We start from the raw sequence: 17,019 nt of genomic DNA on the forward strand, positions 1-17,019 counted from the left end.
AATTGTAATTATTTTTAAAACTTCAGACAATATAATCTGAACAGTATCAACAATATTTTTTATTCTAGTTCTATTAGGAGGACTATACCATGAATGAAACCAAGGAGCATTACAATGAGCAGAATAAAGGGTTGTAGTTAAATATAACATTTGGGTTGCATTCAAAAAGTATTGATATTATCAATCAACCTTAAATAGAATAAGAAGCGAAATATTGCAGTCAGTTTCGACCTGGAAGATTGGTATGTACTACCCTTATTCTTATTAATTGAAGCCAAAAAGAGGCGTATTACTGTTAATAATATAATTGAAGTATAATAGTTCCAATTAAGGAAATGTAAAGCCAATATGAAAGCTGCTAACTTTTTATATTAGCGGTTAAACTCCGTTAACATTTCTAGAATTTATATAGTTTAAATAAAACATTACATTTTCACTGTAAAAATAATATATCTATATTTATAAATACTTAAAAGTAAAAATACTTCTTTAACATCTTCAGTGTCACGCTCTAATTATAAGCTATTTAAGTAAACGAAAAACAATATTACCAAAATAAATATTCAAAAAATAAAAGTTAAAAGATAAATCTTGAAATTAGAATCATATCAACCTTGAATATAACCAATTAAATAAATAAATAATCTATATAAACCTTGACCACCAAGTAATTCACCTCAACCATAATCAAATGACTTAGATGAATAATAACCTATTTTTAAAGGAATATATCTAATAAACTTAGTTGAAAGAAAAGGTATAAATCATATAGAACCAGCAAATCTAACAAAAGAAAGTATACTTAAAGAAAATAAATTATGAGAAAAATCAAAATTAGAAATAAGATAACCTAAATAAGCACCTAAAATAACAACTGTAATAGTTAAAAACTTTAAATAATAAGGTAAAGCAATCACATGAGGAATAGGAAAAATTAATCAAGATAAAAGACTACCACCAAAAACAGCAACAAACAATAGACCAATTATTCCAAATGAAATATAATAACCCTTATCATCAAAAGAAAATCTAGAATAAAAATTATTATCACCAGATATTGAATAATAAAACAAACGAAAAGAATAAGAAGCAGTTAAACCAGTAGAAAAAAATAAAGAACAAAAATTAAACAATTAATTCATCTTAAACAAACCATCTCAAGAATTAAATCCTTTGAATAAAATCCCGCTAAAAAAGGTATTCCACACAAAGATAAACTAGAAACATTAAAACAAACTGAAGTTAAAGGTATGAAATTAACAATTGATCCTATAAAACGAATATCCTGAGAATCCTTCAAATTATGAATTATTGAACCTGCACATATAAATAATAATGCCTTAAATAAAGCATGAGCCAATAAATGAAAAAATGCAAGCTTTGGATAACCTATAGCCAAAATTCTTATTATTAAACCAAGTTGTCTTAAAGTAGAAAGAGCAATAATCTTCTTTAAATCAAACTCAAAATTAGCGCCCAATCCAGCCATAAATATAGTTATACAACCAATTAAAAGTAAAAATCAACCACAATTATAAGTATCCAATATTGGTCTAAAACGAATTAATAAATAAACACCAGCAGTAACAAGAGTAGAAGAATGAACTAAAGCAGTAACAGGAGTAGGAGCTGCTATAGCAGCAGGAAGTCATGAAGAGAAAGGAACCTGAGCTCTCTTAGTTATAGCTGCTAAAACAATTAATATAGTAATGAGCTTTATTTCAAAAGAATTAGAAATAAAATCATAATAATAAATATAATTTCAACCACCAAAATTTAACATTCATGCAATAGAAATTAAAATAGCAACATCACCAATACGATTAGAAAGTGCAGTTAATATACCAGCACTATAAGATTTTACATTTTGATAATAAATAACTAAACAATAAGAAACTAAACCTAAACCATCTCAACCTAATAAAATTCTAATTAAATTAGGACTAATAATTGAAAAACCTATAGAAAGAATAAATATTAAAACAATAATAATAAAACGATTTAAATTCTTTTCACCAGATATATAATCCTCTCTATAATAAATAACCAAAGAAGAAATATATATAACAAAAGATATAAAAATAAGAGATATTCAATCCAAAATTAAAGTTATAACAACTATAGAACCATTTAAATTGAAAAGCTCTCACTCAACAAAAACTCTATAATCAATTATTAAATAATAAATACCTAAAATAAAAATTATAGTTCTCGAAATAAACAAAGAAAAAAAACTCAAAGAACAAATAGAAAATAAATTCACGGCCTAAGATGAAAAACTTCATATCATTGATTCCACAAAACAATATTTTTAATTAAAATACTTAAGTAAACTAAACAAAGAAATATTCACCCTTTAAACAGAGAATATTTAAAGGCAATCAATGTAAAAGTAAAAGACGATATTCACGAAAATAACCAAGAGAACAAGTATAAACACCAGAATAATAATTCCCATGCTGAGAATAAGAAAATATATACAAAGTATAAACAGCTCTAAAAAAAGATACAAAAATCAAAGCAAAGAATCTAAAAGAAGATCAAGATATAATTCTATTTAATAATCTAATTTCACCTACCAAATTTAAAGAAGAAGGAGCAGCCATATTTGATGATCTTAAAAGAAATCATCATAAAGCCATTCTTGGCATCAAATTAATTATACCCTTGTTAATTAATAATCTTCGTCTACCTAAACGTTCATAAATAATATTAGATAAACAAAATAAACCAGAAGAACATAAACCATGACCAACCATTAGAGAAAGAGAACCTACACAACCTCATCAATTCATAGGCATCAATCCACCAATAACCATTCTTATATGAGCAACAGAAGAATATGCAATTAAAGACTTTAAATCAACCTGACGAAAACAAATAAATCTTACAATAACACCCCCAGATAAACCTAAAGACAATCAAAAATAATTAAACTTTAAACCCAAATAAGAATTAACCTTTATAACACGAAAAATACCATAACCACCTAACTTTAATAAAACACCAGCAAGAATTATTCTACCTGAAATAGGGGCCTCTACATGAGCCTTAGGAAGTCATAAATGAACCAAAAACATAGGTATCTTAACTAAAAAAGCCAAAATTATAAATACATAAAACATAAAATAATAAGAACCAAAATCAACCAATAAAGGAAAATATAAAGTATTAGAAAAATCATAAACCTTAAATAAAACTAATAATAAAGGTAATCTAGCAACCAAAGTATAAAAAATTAAATAAACACCAGCCTGCAAACGCTCAGGTTGATAACCCCAACCCAAAATTAAAAGTAAAGTAGGAACTAATCTAGCCTCAAAAAAAATATAAAAAGAAAGAAGACTTAATCTAGCAAATGAACAATAAAGCATAATTATTAAAATCAAAACCATAAAAACAAAAAAATTAGAATGATATGAACTTAAATAAACTGAACCTCTAGCAGTGATTATTAAAGAACAAATCCAAAAACTAAGTAAAATCAAACTAAAAGAAAAATAATCAATACCAAAATAATATCTAATTATATTCAAATCAGCATATGAATAAACACAAATTATAAAAACAAAACCCGACAGAAACATTAAAGAATGAACCAACCATCAACAATTATTTAATAAACAAAGAGGGATCAAAAAATAGTTATAAATAAATACTTTAACATAAAGATAAACCAAAAGAATTAAAAAAATCATTACCATGAGAACGAATTATTGAAACTAAAATAGAAAGACCTAAAGCACCCTCACAAACAGAAAAAACTAAAAAAATAACAGGAAAAAAATAATCATAATCAAACTCAATAAGAAAAACAATAACTAACATAAATAAAGAAAGAACAATATATTCTAATCTCAAAAGAACCATTAATAAATGTTTACGTTTAGAAGAAAAAACATAAACACCAGCAAAATAAATCAATAAAGAAGTAAAAATAGAGAATATAAACATTAGTTTTAATAGTTTAAAAAAAAACGCCGGTCTTGTAAACCGGAAATAAGTCCAGCCCCCACTTTTAAAACTTCAGAGGTGGAAAAGCTTCCATCATCGGTCCCCAAAACCGGTATTTTAAATAAACTAACCCCTGAAATGATCAAAATAATAATTATATCATTATCAAATGTAATAAATATTAATTTTATTAAATTAAGACACCCAATATCAATAATGCTTTTTATTATCCTTCAAACCTTCCTAGTTGGATTAATAACAGGAACAATAATAGAAAGATATTGATTATCATATATTTTATTTTTAACATTTCTTGGTGGTATACTAGTATTATTTATTTACATTACAAGAATTGCATCAAACGAAATATTTCAGCCTAAATCAATCACTATAATTATTACATTAATAATGTCAGTATTTATCATATTAATATTAATTATTCTAGATATATCTATTTTTATAGACTTTTTCAAAAACACCGAAACTATAAATATTGATAATTCAATCAATTATCAAGAAATAACAATATCTTTAGAAAAATTATATAATAGACCAACATTCATTATTACAATAATAATAATAATTTATTTATTTTTAGCACTACTAGCAGTTGTTAAAATCACCAATATTAATCAGGGACCTATTCATAAAATAAGATAATTACTAATGAATAAACCCTTACGATTAAGACATCCTTTAATTAAAATTATTAATAACTCTTTAATTGACTTACCTGCCCCAACAAATATTTCATTTTGATGAAATTTTGGATCCCTATTAGGGTTATGTTTGGTAATTCAAATCGTAACTGGACTATTTTTAGCTATACATTATACATCAAATATTGAAATAGCATTCAGTAGTGTAGTACACATCTGCCGAGACGTAAATAATGGTTGAATTATCCGAACCTTACACGCAAATGGAGCATCTATATTTTTTATTTGTATTTACTTACATGTAGGACGGGGAATTTACTATGGATCTTATATATATATACATACCTGAATAATTGGTACAGTGATTTTATCTTTAGTTATAGCAACTGCATTTATAGGATATGTCTTACCCTGAGGCCAAATATCTTTTTGAGGTGCAACAGTAATTACTTATTTATTATCAGCAATCCCATACTTAGGAACAGATTTAGTCCAATGAGTATGAGGAGGATTCGCTGTTGATAATGCAACATTAAATCGATTCTTCACATTCCATTTTGTATTACCATTTATTATTGCTGCTATAGCAGCAATTCATTTACTTTTTCTTCACCAAACAGGATCTAATAATCCTCTTGGACTAAATGGAGATATTGAAAAAATTCCATTCCATCCATACTTTACCTTTAAGGATTCTATTACATTTGTAATAATAACATCATTATTAATTATACTATGTTTAATTAATCCTTACCTATTAGGAGATCCAGATAACTTTGTACCTGCCAACCCATTAGTAACACCAGTTCACATTCAACCAGAATGATATTTCCTATTTGCATATGCAATTCTACGATCTATCCCTAATAAGTTAGGAGGTGTTATTGCATTATTTTTATCAATTAGAATCTTAATAATTTTACCATTTTATAATAAAACACCATTCCGAGGCATTCAATTTTACCCTATTAATCAAATTTTATTCTGAATTATAGTAGTTGTTGTATGCTTACTAACGTGAATTGGTAAACGACCTGTTGAAGAACCTTATATTATAACAGGTCAAATCTTAACAATTATTTACTTCACATATTTCTTAATTAATGTCCATGTCGCAAACGCATGAGATAAATTAATTAAGGAATAAAGTTAATTAGCTTAGGAAAAGCATATGTTTTGAAAACATAAAATTAGAAGTTTAACTCTTCTATTAACTTTTCTCAAAAAATTTGACTAAACAAATGAGATAAATAAAATCTTTAAACCAACAAAGAAAATAAAAAAATTCAAAGATAAAGGTAAAAAACTTTTTCAAGCTAAGTACATTAATTTATCATAACGGAACCGTGGTAATGTTCCACGAACCCAAATAAAACCAAAAGATATAATAGCAAGCTTAATAAAAAATATAAAAGAATAAAAATCACCGCCCAAAAAAATTAAAGCCAATAACATTCTTATGAAGACAATTCTAGTATATTCAGCTAAAAAAATTAAAGTAAAACCACCCGCACCATACTCAATATTAAATCCTGAAACTAACTCAGATTCCCCTTCAGCAAAATCAAAAGGAGTACGATTAGTTTCAGCTAAGCAAGAAGCAAAACAAGCTAAAGCTAAAGGAAAAGAAATAATAATAAATCAACAATAAAGCTGATAGTTTATAAAATCAAACATATTAAAACTACCAATTAAAATAATTAAAGACAATAAAATTAAAGCTAAACTAACTTCATAAGAAATTGTTTGAGCAACAGAACGAAGAGAACCTAATAATGAATAATTTGAATTAGAAGATCAACCAGCAATTATAACAGTATAAACACCTAATCTAGTACAACATAAAAAAAATAAAAATCCATATGAAAAAGAACACATATAAGTTAAATAAGGAAAAATTACTCAAACGGCTAAAGAAATCATTAAATTAAAAACAGGGGAAAAATAATAAAGTAGGTAATTAGATATAATAGGAATTGGCTGCTCCTTACAAATTAACTTAATAGCATCTCTAAATGGCTGAGGAATTCCAACAAAACCTACCTTATCTGGACCCTTTCGAATCTGAATATAACCTAAAACCTTACGCTCTAATAAAGTTAAAAAGGCAACACTAATTAAAACACAAATAACCAATAAAAGAAAATTCAAAATAAATATAAATAAATCATAAAGTATCAATACTATTTGTAGAAAAAATCTACATAAATGAATTCTAAATTCAACACATTAATCTGTCAAAATAGTAAATAAATTAATATTAATCAATATAACAAAAAATAATTTAACCATATGGTCCTTTCGTACTAATATGGATTAACAATCTTAGGATAGAAACCGACCTGGCTCACGCCGGTCTGAACTCAGATCATGTAAGAATTTAAAGGTCGAACAGACCTTATCATTGGGCTCCTGCACCAAAAATTTTTCTTAATCCAACATCGAGGTCGCAATCTGCTTTGTCGATATGAGCTCTCAAAAACAATTACGCTGTTATCCCTAAGGTAACTTAATCTTATGATCATAAATTATGGATCAAAATAACAAACATAAATAAATGATATAATAATGAAGAGTTTATCTATTCTTCATGTCACCCCAACAAAACATCATCATTAAATATAGAAAGACAAACAAAAAACTATATAAAAGTAAAATGTCAACCTCTATATGGTCTTCTCGTCCTAAAGAAGAATTTAAGCCTTTTGACTCAAAAGTTAAATTCAAAAATTTATTAAGAGACAGTTGATTTCTCGTCAAGCCATTCATTCCAGCCACTAATTAAGAGACTAATGATTATGCTACCTTTGCACGGTCAAAATACCGCGGCTCTTTAAAAATACGCTCAGTGAGCAGGCCAGACCTCAAAATATAAACAAGAGGACATGTTTTTGATAAACAGGCGGAAATCAATTTTGCCTAGTTCCTTATAATAAGTTCACAAGGTAAAAATTTCATACAAATAAATATACTAATTCTATCATTATTACAAAAATTTTAAAATTAAATTAATAATCTTAATAAAAAACCTAAAATATTTATAAAATCAAAATAAAAAATAATGAACTAAAACGTAATCTTAAAGATAGCTGGTTTAAAGCTTACTATTATATTTCTATAAAATAAATTAATGGTTATTAACTTCAAAGCTTATCCCTTAAAGAATAAATAAGTTAATATTTTTACTTAAAAAATTAAATAAAAACAAATAACTTTAAAAAATTAAATTTTTTCTTAAGAAACTAGATATCTTGGGAAACGATTAACATCTCATTTCTATAAATAATTTAATAATAATTATGATACATTAACTATAAATTATTTATAAATCAACCCAAATCGAGACAAGTAAAATAAATACTAAAATTTTGATAAACCCTGATACAAAAGGTACAATAAATAAAATCTACTTAAAAAAATTTAAAATAATATTTCATAAAACACTTACAATACACCAATAAACTATAATTTAAAAAATCAATTCTATAAAATATACTAAGACAAAAATACAATAAAATTATTTATATTAAATAATTAAATGAACAAAAAATAAATATAATAAAATAAATAATCAAGATATCCTGATTTGCACAGAAAAATTTTCAGTGTAAATGAAACACTTTACTAATAAGTTATATCTTGAAACTCTTCCTAGATACACTTTCCAGTACATCTACTATGTTACGACTTATCTCATCTAAATTGAAGCTACTTTAAAATAAAATAGAATAATCAATAATGAGAGCGACGGGCGATGTGTACACATCTCAGAGCCAATATCAGTTAAATTAAATAAATTAAATTACTATCAAATCCACCTTCATTAACAGTATTTCACTATCAAATCCGTTATAAACAAAAATCTATTGTAACCCATCTCCTCTTAACTATAAGCTGCACCTTGACCTGAAATATTTTATAATTATAAATTTTGAGAATTATTACTCTAAAAAGATTCTCTGATAACGGAGATATACAAACAAATAAATTAAGTAGAGTAAATCGTGTAACTATCGTGTAACTATAAGCTGCACCTTGACCTGAAATATTTTATAATTATAAATTTTGAGAATTATTACTCTAAAAAGATTCTCTGATAACGGAGATATACAAACAAATAAATTAAGTAGAGTAAATCGTGTATTATCAATCATGGGGTAGGTTCCTCTGAATGGAATGAGATACCGCCAAATTCTTTGGGTTTAAAGACCTTAACTAATAGTACCCTGGTAAATATTATTAACATTTAAAATAATAGGGTATCTAATCCTAGTTTATTATTTAAATTTCACAGATTCATAAAAAGGGCCACAAATAAATTTTAACATTTCACCTTACAAATTTATATTTCAACCCTAATAATATAAACAACTGTTTTAACCAATAATATTCACTTGTATCAATCGTATAACCGCGGCTGCTGGCACGAATTATGCCGATACTAAATCAATTGCTAAATCCAAAATCTTTCTTTTCACTAAAAAATAAAGAAAGATTAAATAATATAATAAATATATTTTATACAATTATGTAATTTAATATAATATGTTATTCATATGAATTCTTTTTTTTATATTAAGTTAACTTACATATATATTAGTTAAAAAATCTAATTATAGATAATTTACATAATTATATTATTATAATTAATATAATTATTTATATTAATTATAATATTTTATATTTAAATTAATAATTTTATTTATTATATCCAATTATAATAATATTAAATATTAAATTACATATTATTATAAATATTATATTATAATAACCTATTTTAAGCTAAAAACATAAGTAGCTATAATCCTAGGTAAATAATTACATTAAAATAATCTATTGATAATGGTAAGATGAACTTATAATACTTTAATTTCAATTAAATGTAATATATTAATATAAATTATTTATTATATATATATATAAAAAAAATAAAATGAGCAGGATAAATTAATCCTAATTAAACAAAATAATACATAAAAGAATTTCAAAAAAAACTTTCGATTTATATATTAAATAAATGAAGTGCCTGATTAAAGGGTTACCTTGATAGGGTAAATAAAGTAAATAAAATTACCTTCATTAAAATTACGTAAGATAGAATGAAACTACCTCCTTTAGTATCAAAAACTAACGTGCATCATACACCTTAATGTAAAAAGGTAAGCTAAACAAGCTAATGGGTTCATACCCCATTTATAGAGGTATCAATCCTCTCCTTTTTAATGACCAACAACTCTACAAAACTTCTCTTCCTATCAAAATTAATGATAGGAACGATCCTGTCCATTTCATCAAATTCCTGATTTGGGGTTTGAATAGGACTTGAGATCAACTTACTTTCATTTATTCCGCTCCTAACAAGAAATAAAAATATAATAATAAATGAATCATCAATTAAATATTTTATTGTCCAAGCAATAGCATCGACAATATTATTATTTTCAATTTTGCTGATTCAAATAAAATATCCCATGGGATGGGAAACAGAATTTATCCCATCAATAATAATTAGATCTAGACTATTATTAAAGATTGGAGCTGCACCTTTCCATTTCTGATTTCCAGAAGTTATAGGAGCATCAAGATGAAATAATTGTTTAACATTAATAACATGACAAAAAATCGCCCCAATTATGGTCTTATCTTATTGTATTCAATTAAGAACTTTTATTTGAACAATTATTATCTTAAGAATTATTATTGGGGCAATAGGAGGTTTAAATCAAACATCCTTACGACAACTTTTAGCATATTCATCAATCAGACATCTAGGTTGAATAATTAGATCATTAACAGTCAGAGAAAACATCTGAGAACTATACTTCATTATTTACTCACTATTAAGATTAATTATAGTTTTATTATGTAAGCAAATAAATTTATTTTTCTTAAATCAAATTTATTCAGCCAGAAATATAAAAACCGAAATTAAATTCATAATATTCTTATCTTTATTATCTTTAGGTGGACTACCACCATTCCTTGGATTCTTACCAAAATGAATTGTAATACAATCATTAATAGAAAACAATATAACAACTATTATAACTATTATAGTTGTATTAACTACAATTACACTCTACTACTATATACGTATTAGATTCTCAGCTCTAATTATATCATACACAGAAAATTCGTGATCTATAAAGATAAAGTCCCAAAAATCAAGAATCATTCTTCCTATAACAGTAATAATTTCAACAATAGGATTGATTTCAACATCAACCTTAATTTCATTATACTAAGGACTTAAGTTAATCAAACTAATAACCTTCAAAGTTATAATTAAAAGAATAATCTTTTAGGCCTTAGTAAAATTTTACACCTCTAGAATTGCAGTCTAGAATCATAATTGAATATAAGACCTAAATATGATAAGAGAGAAAACATCTCATAAGTAGATTTACAGTCTACCACCTAAAATTCAGCCATCTTACCGCAAAAATGATTATTCTCAACAAACCATAAGGACATTGGTACTTTATACTTCATATTTGGAGCATGAGCAGGAATAGTAGGAACATCAATAAGAATACTTATTCGTGCTGAACTTGGCCAACCCGGATCTCTAATTGGGGATGACCAGATTTATAATGTTATTATTACAGCTCACGCATTCGTAATAATTTTCTTTATAGTAATACCTATTATAATTGGTGGATTTGGTAATTGACTTGTTCCACTAATAATTGGTGCACCAGATATAGCATTTCCACGAATAAATAATATAAGTTTTTGATTACTACCACCTTCACTAACCCTTCTTCTTACATCTTCTATAGTAGATAATGGTGCTGGTACAGGATGAACAGTTTACCCTCCTCTAGCAGGAGCTATTGCACACGGGGGTGCATCTGTAGATCTAGCTATTTTTTCACTGCACTTAGCAGGTGTATCATCTATTCTTGGTGCAGTGAATTTCATTACAACAGCAATTAATATACGATCAGAAAGTATAACTTTAGATCAAACACCTTTATTTGTATGATCTGTAGCTATTACAGCATTACTTCTCCTTCTTTCACTTCCAGTTTTAGCAGGAGCTATTACTATATTATTAACAGATCGAAATTTAAATACATCATTCTTTGACCCTACAGGAGGGGGTGACCCAATTCTATATCAACATCTATTTTGATTCTTTGGACACCCAGAAGTTTATATTTTAATTCTACCGGGGTTCGGAATTATTTCACATATTGTATGTCAAGAAAGAGGAAAAATTGAATCATTTGGAACATTAGGTATAATTTATGCTATACTATCAATTGGACTAATAGGATTTATTGTATGAGCACATCATATATTTACAGTAGGAATGGATGTTGACACACGAGCATATTTTACATCAGCAACAATAATTATTGCTGTACCTACAGGAATTAAGGTATTTAGATGATTAGCTACATTATATGGAACTAAATTCAAGTTCAATCCACCATTATTATGAGCTCTAGGATTTATTTTCCTATTTACAATTGGTGGATTAACAGGATTAGTATTAGCAAATTCATCACTTGATATTGTATTACATGATACATATTATGTAGTAGCCCACTTTCATTATGTATTATCTATAGGAGCAGTATTTGCAATTATAGGAGGTGTCATTCAATGATATCCACAATTTACAGGATTAACTATAAATAATACATGATTAAAAATCCAATTTACAATTATATTCATTGGAGTAAATTTAACATTCTTTCCTCAACACTTCCTAGGATTAGCAGGAATACCTCGACGATACTCTGACTACCCAGACGCATATACATCATGAAACGTAGTATCAAGAATTGGGTCTACAATTTCTATTGTAGGAATCATTATATTCATTGTAATTATATGAGAAAGAATGATTACAAACCGAGCAATTATATTTAGAGCTAACATAAGAAGATCAACAGAATGACTACAAAATAACCCTCCTGCAGAACATAGTTACTCAGAATTACCATTAATCTCTAGATTCTAATATGGCAGATTAGTGCAGTAGATTTAAGCTCTACAAATAAAGGTTTGACCTTTTATTAGAAAATATTTATTAATGGCAACATGATCAAATTTATCTCTTCAAGATGGAGCTTCACCATTAATGGAGCAATTATCATTCTTTCATGATCATACTATGGTCGTATTATTATTAATTACAGTAATTGTAGGTTATGCCCTAAGTTATATATTATTTATTGCCTATACTAACCGTAATATACTTCATGGACATTTAATTGAAACAATCTGAACAGCTTTACCAGCAATTACATTAATTTTTATTGCCCTTCCATCATTACGACTATTATATTGACTTGATGATTCAGTAGATGCAATAATTACAATTAAAACCATTGGACGACAATGATATTGAAGATATGAATATTCAGACTTCATAGACGTAGAATTTGACACTTATATAACACCAGAACAAGACCTAGAAAATGATGGATTCCGACTACTAGATGTAGATAACCGAACAATCCTACCAATAAATACAGAAGTACGAGTATTAACAAGAGCATCAGATGTTCTACACTCATGAGCAGTTCCTGCATTAGGGGTTAAAATTGATGCAACGCCAGGTCGGTTAAATCAAGGAACATTCACAATAAATCGACCTGGATTATTCTTTGGACAATGCTCAGAAATCTGTGGAGCAAACCACAGATTTATACCAATTGTAATTGAAAGAACTTCAGTAAATTTATTTATTAAGTGATTATCTAAGATAATTTAAGGAGTTAGTTAAAATAAATAACATTAGAGTGTCAATCTAAAGTAACTAAAAAAAATTAGTACACCTTGAAATTCATCAGATGACTGAAAGTAAGTAATGGTCTCTTAAACCAAATAATAGTAAATTAACGACTACTTCTGATGGGGAAATTATATCCAAATCCCTCAAATATCCCCTCTTATATGATTCTCACTATTCATTATATTTTCAGCTACATTAATCTTGTTTAATCAAATAAACTTCTTCTCATTTAAACCTAACCTTATTAAAAGAGCAGAAAAAGGAACAATTGAAATAAAAAACTTAAATTGAAAATGATAACAAATCTATTCTCAACATGTGACCCATCAACTAACATGTTTAATTTATCATTAAATTGAACTAGAACATTTCTAGGACTATTATTAATCCCATCACTATTTTGACTTACACCATCACGAATTAACATTATCTGAAATAAACTAAATTTAACCTTACATAATGAATTTAAAACACTTCTTGGACCAAAATCATTTAATGGAACAACATTCATTTTCATCTCAATTTTTATTATAATATTATTTAACAATTTCATAGGATTATTCCCTTATATTTTTACTAGAACAAGACATTTAGCATTAACATTTGCAATTGCCCTACCTATATGGCTAAGATTTATATTATTTGGATGAATTAACCATACTAATCATATATTTACACACCTTGTACCACAAGGTACACCGCCTGCATTAATATCATTTATAGTACTAATTGAAACAATTAGTAATGTTATTCGACCAGGTACATTAGCAGTACGGTTGGCAGCAAATATAATTGCAGGACACTTATTATTAACCTTATTAGGAAACACAGGACCATCTATAGCAATAAACTTAATCTCATTACTAATTATTGGACAAATACTTCTATTAATTCTAGAATCAGCAGTAGCAATAATTCAAGCCTATGTTTTCTCAATTCTAAGAACTCTATATTCTAGAGAAGTATATTAAACCTATGTTAACAACTCACTCAAACCACCCATTCCACTTAGTAGACTATAGACCTTGACCATTAACAGGAGCAATTGGAGCAATAGTCCTAGTATCAGGACTAGCAAAATGATTCCACCTATTTAATATTAACTTATTCATAATTGGATTTGGAATTACCCTACTAACTATAATTCAATGATGACGAGATGTAGTACGAGAAGGAACATATCAAGGATTACATACAGGATTTGTATCAATTGGATTACGATGAGGAATAATTTTATTTATTGCATCAGAGGTATTATTTTTCGTTTCTTTTTTTTGAGCATTCTTTAGAAGAAGATTAGCACCAACAATTGAACTAGGAATACTATGACCTAAAATAGGAATTCAACCCTTTAACCCTATACAAATTCCATTACTTAATACAGCTATTCTTTTAGCATCAGGAGTAACAGTAACATGAGCACATCATAGTTTAATGGAATCTAATCATACTCAAGCACTACAAGGATTATTCTTCGCAGTGTTATTAGGACTATACTTTACAATACTTCAAGCATATGAATATTGAGAAGCACCTTTTACCATTGCAGATGCAGTTTATGGATCAACATTCTTTGTTGCAACAGGATTCCATGGTTTACACGTAATTATTGGAACAACCTTTTTATCAACATGTCTACTTCGACACTCAATAAATCAATTTTCACCAAGACATCACTTTGGATTTGAAGCAGCAGCATGATACTGACACTTGGTAGACGTAGTATGATTATTCTTATATATCTCTATTTATTGATGAGGTAGATAATTGTTTTTCTAGTATAAATAGTACATTTGACTTCCAATCAGAAAACTTGATATAAATCAAGAAAAACAATTCTAATTCTATCAACAAGAGTTTTCATTAGATTTATTATTCCAATAATTGTTATAATCCTGGCAACAACACTATCAAAAAAATTAATTAATGATCGAGAAAAAAGATCACCAGTTGAATGTGGGTTTGATCCAAAAAGATCAGCACGAATACCATTCTCAATACGATTCTTCCTAATCGCAGTAATCTTTTTAATTTTTGATGTAGAAATTGCACTAATTCTACCAATTGTAATTATTTTTAGAACTTCAGACATTATAATCTGAACAGTATCAACAATATTTTTTATTCTAGTTCTATTAGGAGGACTATACCATGAATGAAACCAAGGAGCATTACAATGAGCAGAATAAAGGGTTGTAGTTAAATATAACATTTGGGTTGCATTCAAAAAGTATTGATATTATCAATCAACCTTAAATAGAATAAGAAGCGAAATATTGCAGTCAGTTTCGACCTGGAAGATTGGTATGTACTACCCTTATTCTTATTAATTGAAGCCAAAAAGAGGCGTATTACTGTTAATAATATAATTGAACTATAATAGTTCCAATTAAGGAAATGTAAAGCCAATATGAAAGCTGCTAACTTTTTATATTAGCGGTTAAACTCCGTTAACATTTCTAGAATTTATATAGTTTAAATAAAACATTACATTTTCACTGTAAAAATAATATATCTATATTTATAAATACTTAAAAGTAAAAATACTTCCTTAACATCTTCAGGGTCACGCTCTAATTATAAGCTATTTAAGTAAACGAAAACAATATTACCAAAATAAATATTCAAAAAATAAAAGTTAAAAGATAAATCTTGAAATTAGAATCATATCAACCTTGAATATAACCAATTAAATAAATAAATAATCTATATAAACCTTGACCACCAAGTAATTCACCTCAACCATAATCAAATGACTTAGATGAATAATAACCTATTTTTAAAGGAATATATCTAATAAACTTAGTTGAAAGAAAAGGTATAAATCATATAGAACCAGCAAATCTAACAAAGGAAAGTATACTTAAAGAAAATAAATTATGAGAAAAATCAAAATTAGAAATAAGATAACCTAAATAAGCACCTAAAATAACAACTGTAATAGTTAAAAACTTTAAATAATAAGGTAAAGCAATCACATGAGGAATAGGAAAAATTAATCAAGATAAAAGACTACCACCAAAAACAGCAACAAACAATAGACCAATTATTCCAAATGAAATATAATAACCCTTATCATCAAAAGAAAATCTAGAATAAAAATTATTATCACCAGATATTGAATAATAAAACAATCGAAAAGAATAAGAAGCAGTTAAACCAGTAGAAAAAAAATAAAGAAAAAAATTAAACAATTAATTCATCTTAAACAAACCATCTCAAGAATTAAATCCTTTGAATAAAATCCCGCTAAAAAAGGTATTCCACACAAAGATAAACTAGAAACATTAAAACAAACTGAAGTTAAAGGTATGAAATTAACAATTGATCCTATAAAACGAATATCCTGAGAATCCTTCAAATTATGAATTATTGAACCTGCACATATAAATAATAATGCCTTAAATAAAGCATGACCCAATAAATGAAAAAATGCAAGCTTTGGATAACCTATAGCCAAAATTCTTATTATTAAACCAAGTTGTCTTAAAGTAGAAAGAGCAATAATCTTCTTTAAATCAAACTCAAAATTAGCGCCCAATCCAGCCATAAATATAGTTATACAACCAATTAAAAGTAAAAATCAACCACAATTATAAGTATCCAATATTGGTCTAAAACGAATTAATAAATTAACACCAGCAGTAACAAGAG

General features: G+C 26.8%; 2 long non-coding RNA genes across 2 annotated transcripts in view; one reads left to right on the forward strand and one right to left on the reverse strand.

Annotated features, from left to right (window-relative positions):
* The window catches only part of LOC126313204 (uncharacterized), a 16,167-nt gene extending 8,098 nt beyond the window's left edge, over positions 1 to 8,069 (reverse strand). Inside the window, exon 1 of the long non-coding RNA XR_007555077.1 lies at positions 7,278 to 8,069. This is a non-coding gene — a long non-coding RNA (uncharacterized LOC126313204). The remainder of the gene's footprint in view (positions 1 to 7,277) is intronic.
* LOC126313208 (uncharacterized) overlaps positions 1 to 13,344 on the forward strand; it is a 16,104-nt gene extending 2,760 nt beyond the window's left edge. Inside the window, exon 2 of the long non-coding RNA XR_007555080.1 lies at positions 12,776 to 13,344. This is a non-coding gene — a long non-coding RNA (uncharacterized LOC126313208). The remainder of the gene's footprint in view (positions 1 to 12,775) is intronic.
* Positions 13,345 to 17,019: the final 3,675 nt, after the last annotated feature.

This window comes from Schistocerca gregaria, unplaced genomic scaffold (assembly GCF_023897955.1).
Source record: "Schistocerca gregaria isolate iqSchGreg1 unplaced genomic scaffold, iqSchGreg1.2 ptg000470l, whole genome shotgun sequence".
Classification (NCBI taxonomy): Eukaryota; Metazoa; Arthropoda; class Insecta; order Orthoptera; family Acrididae; genus Schistocerca; species Schistocerca gregaria.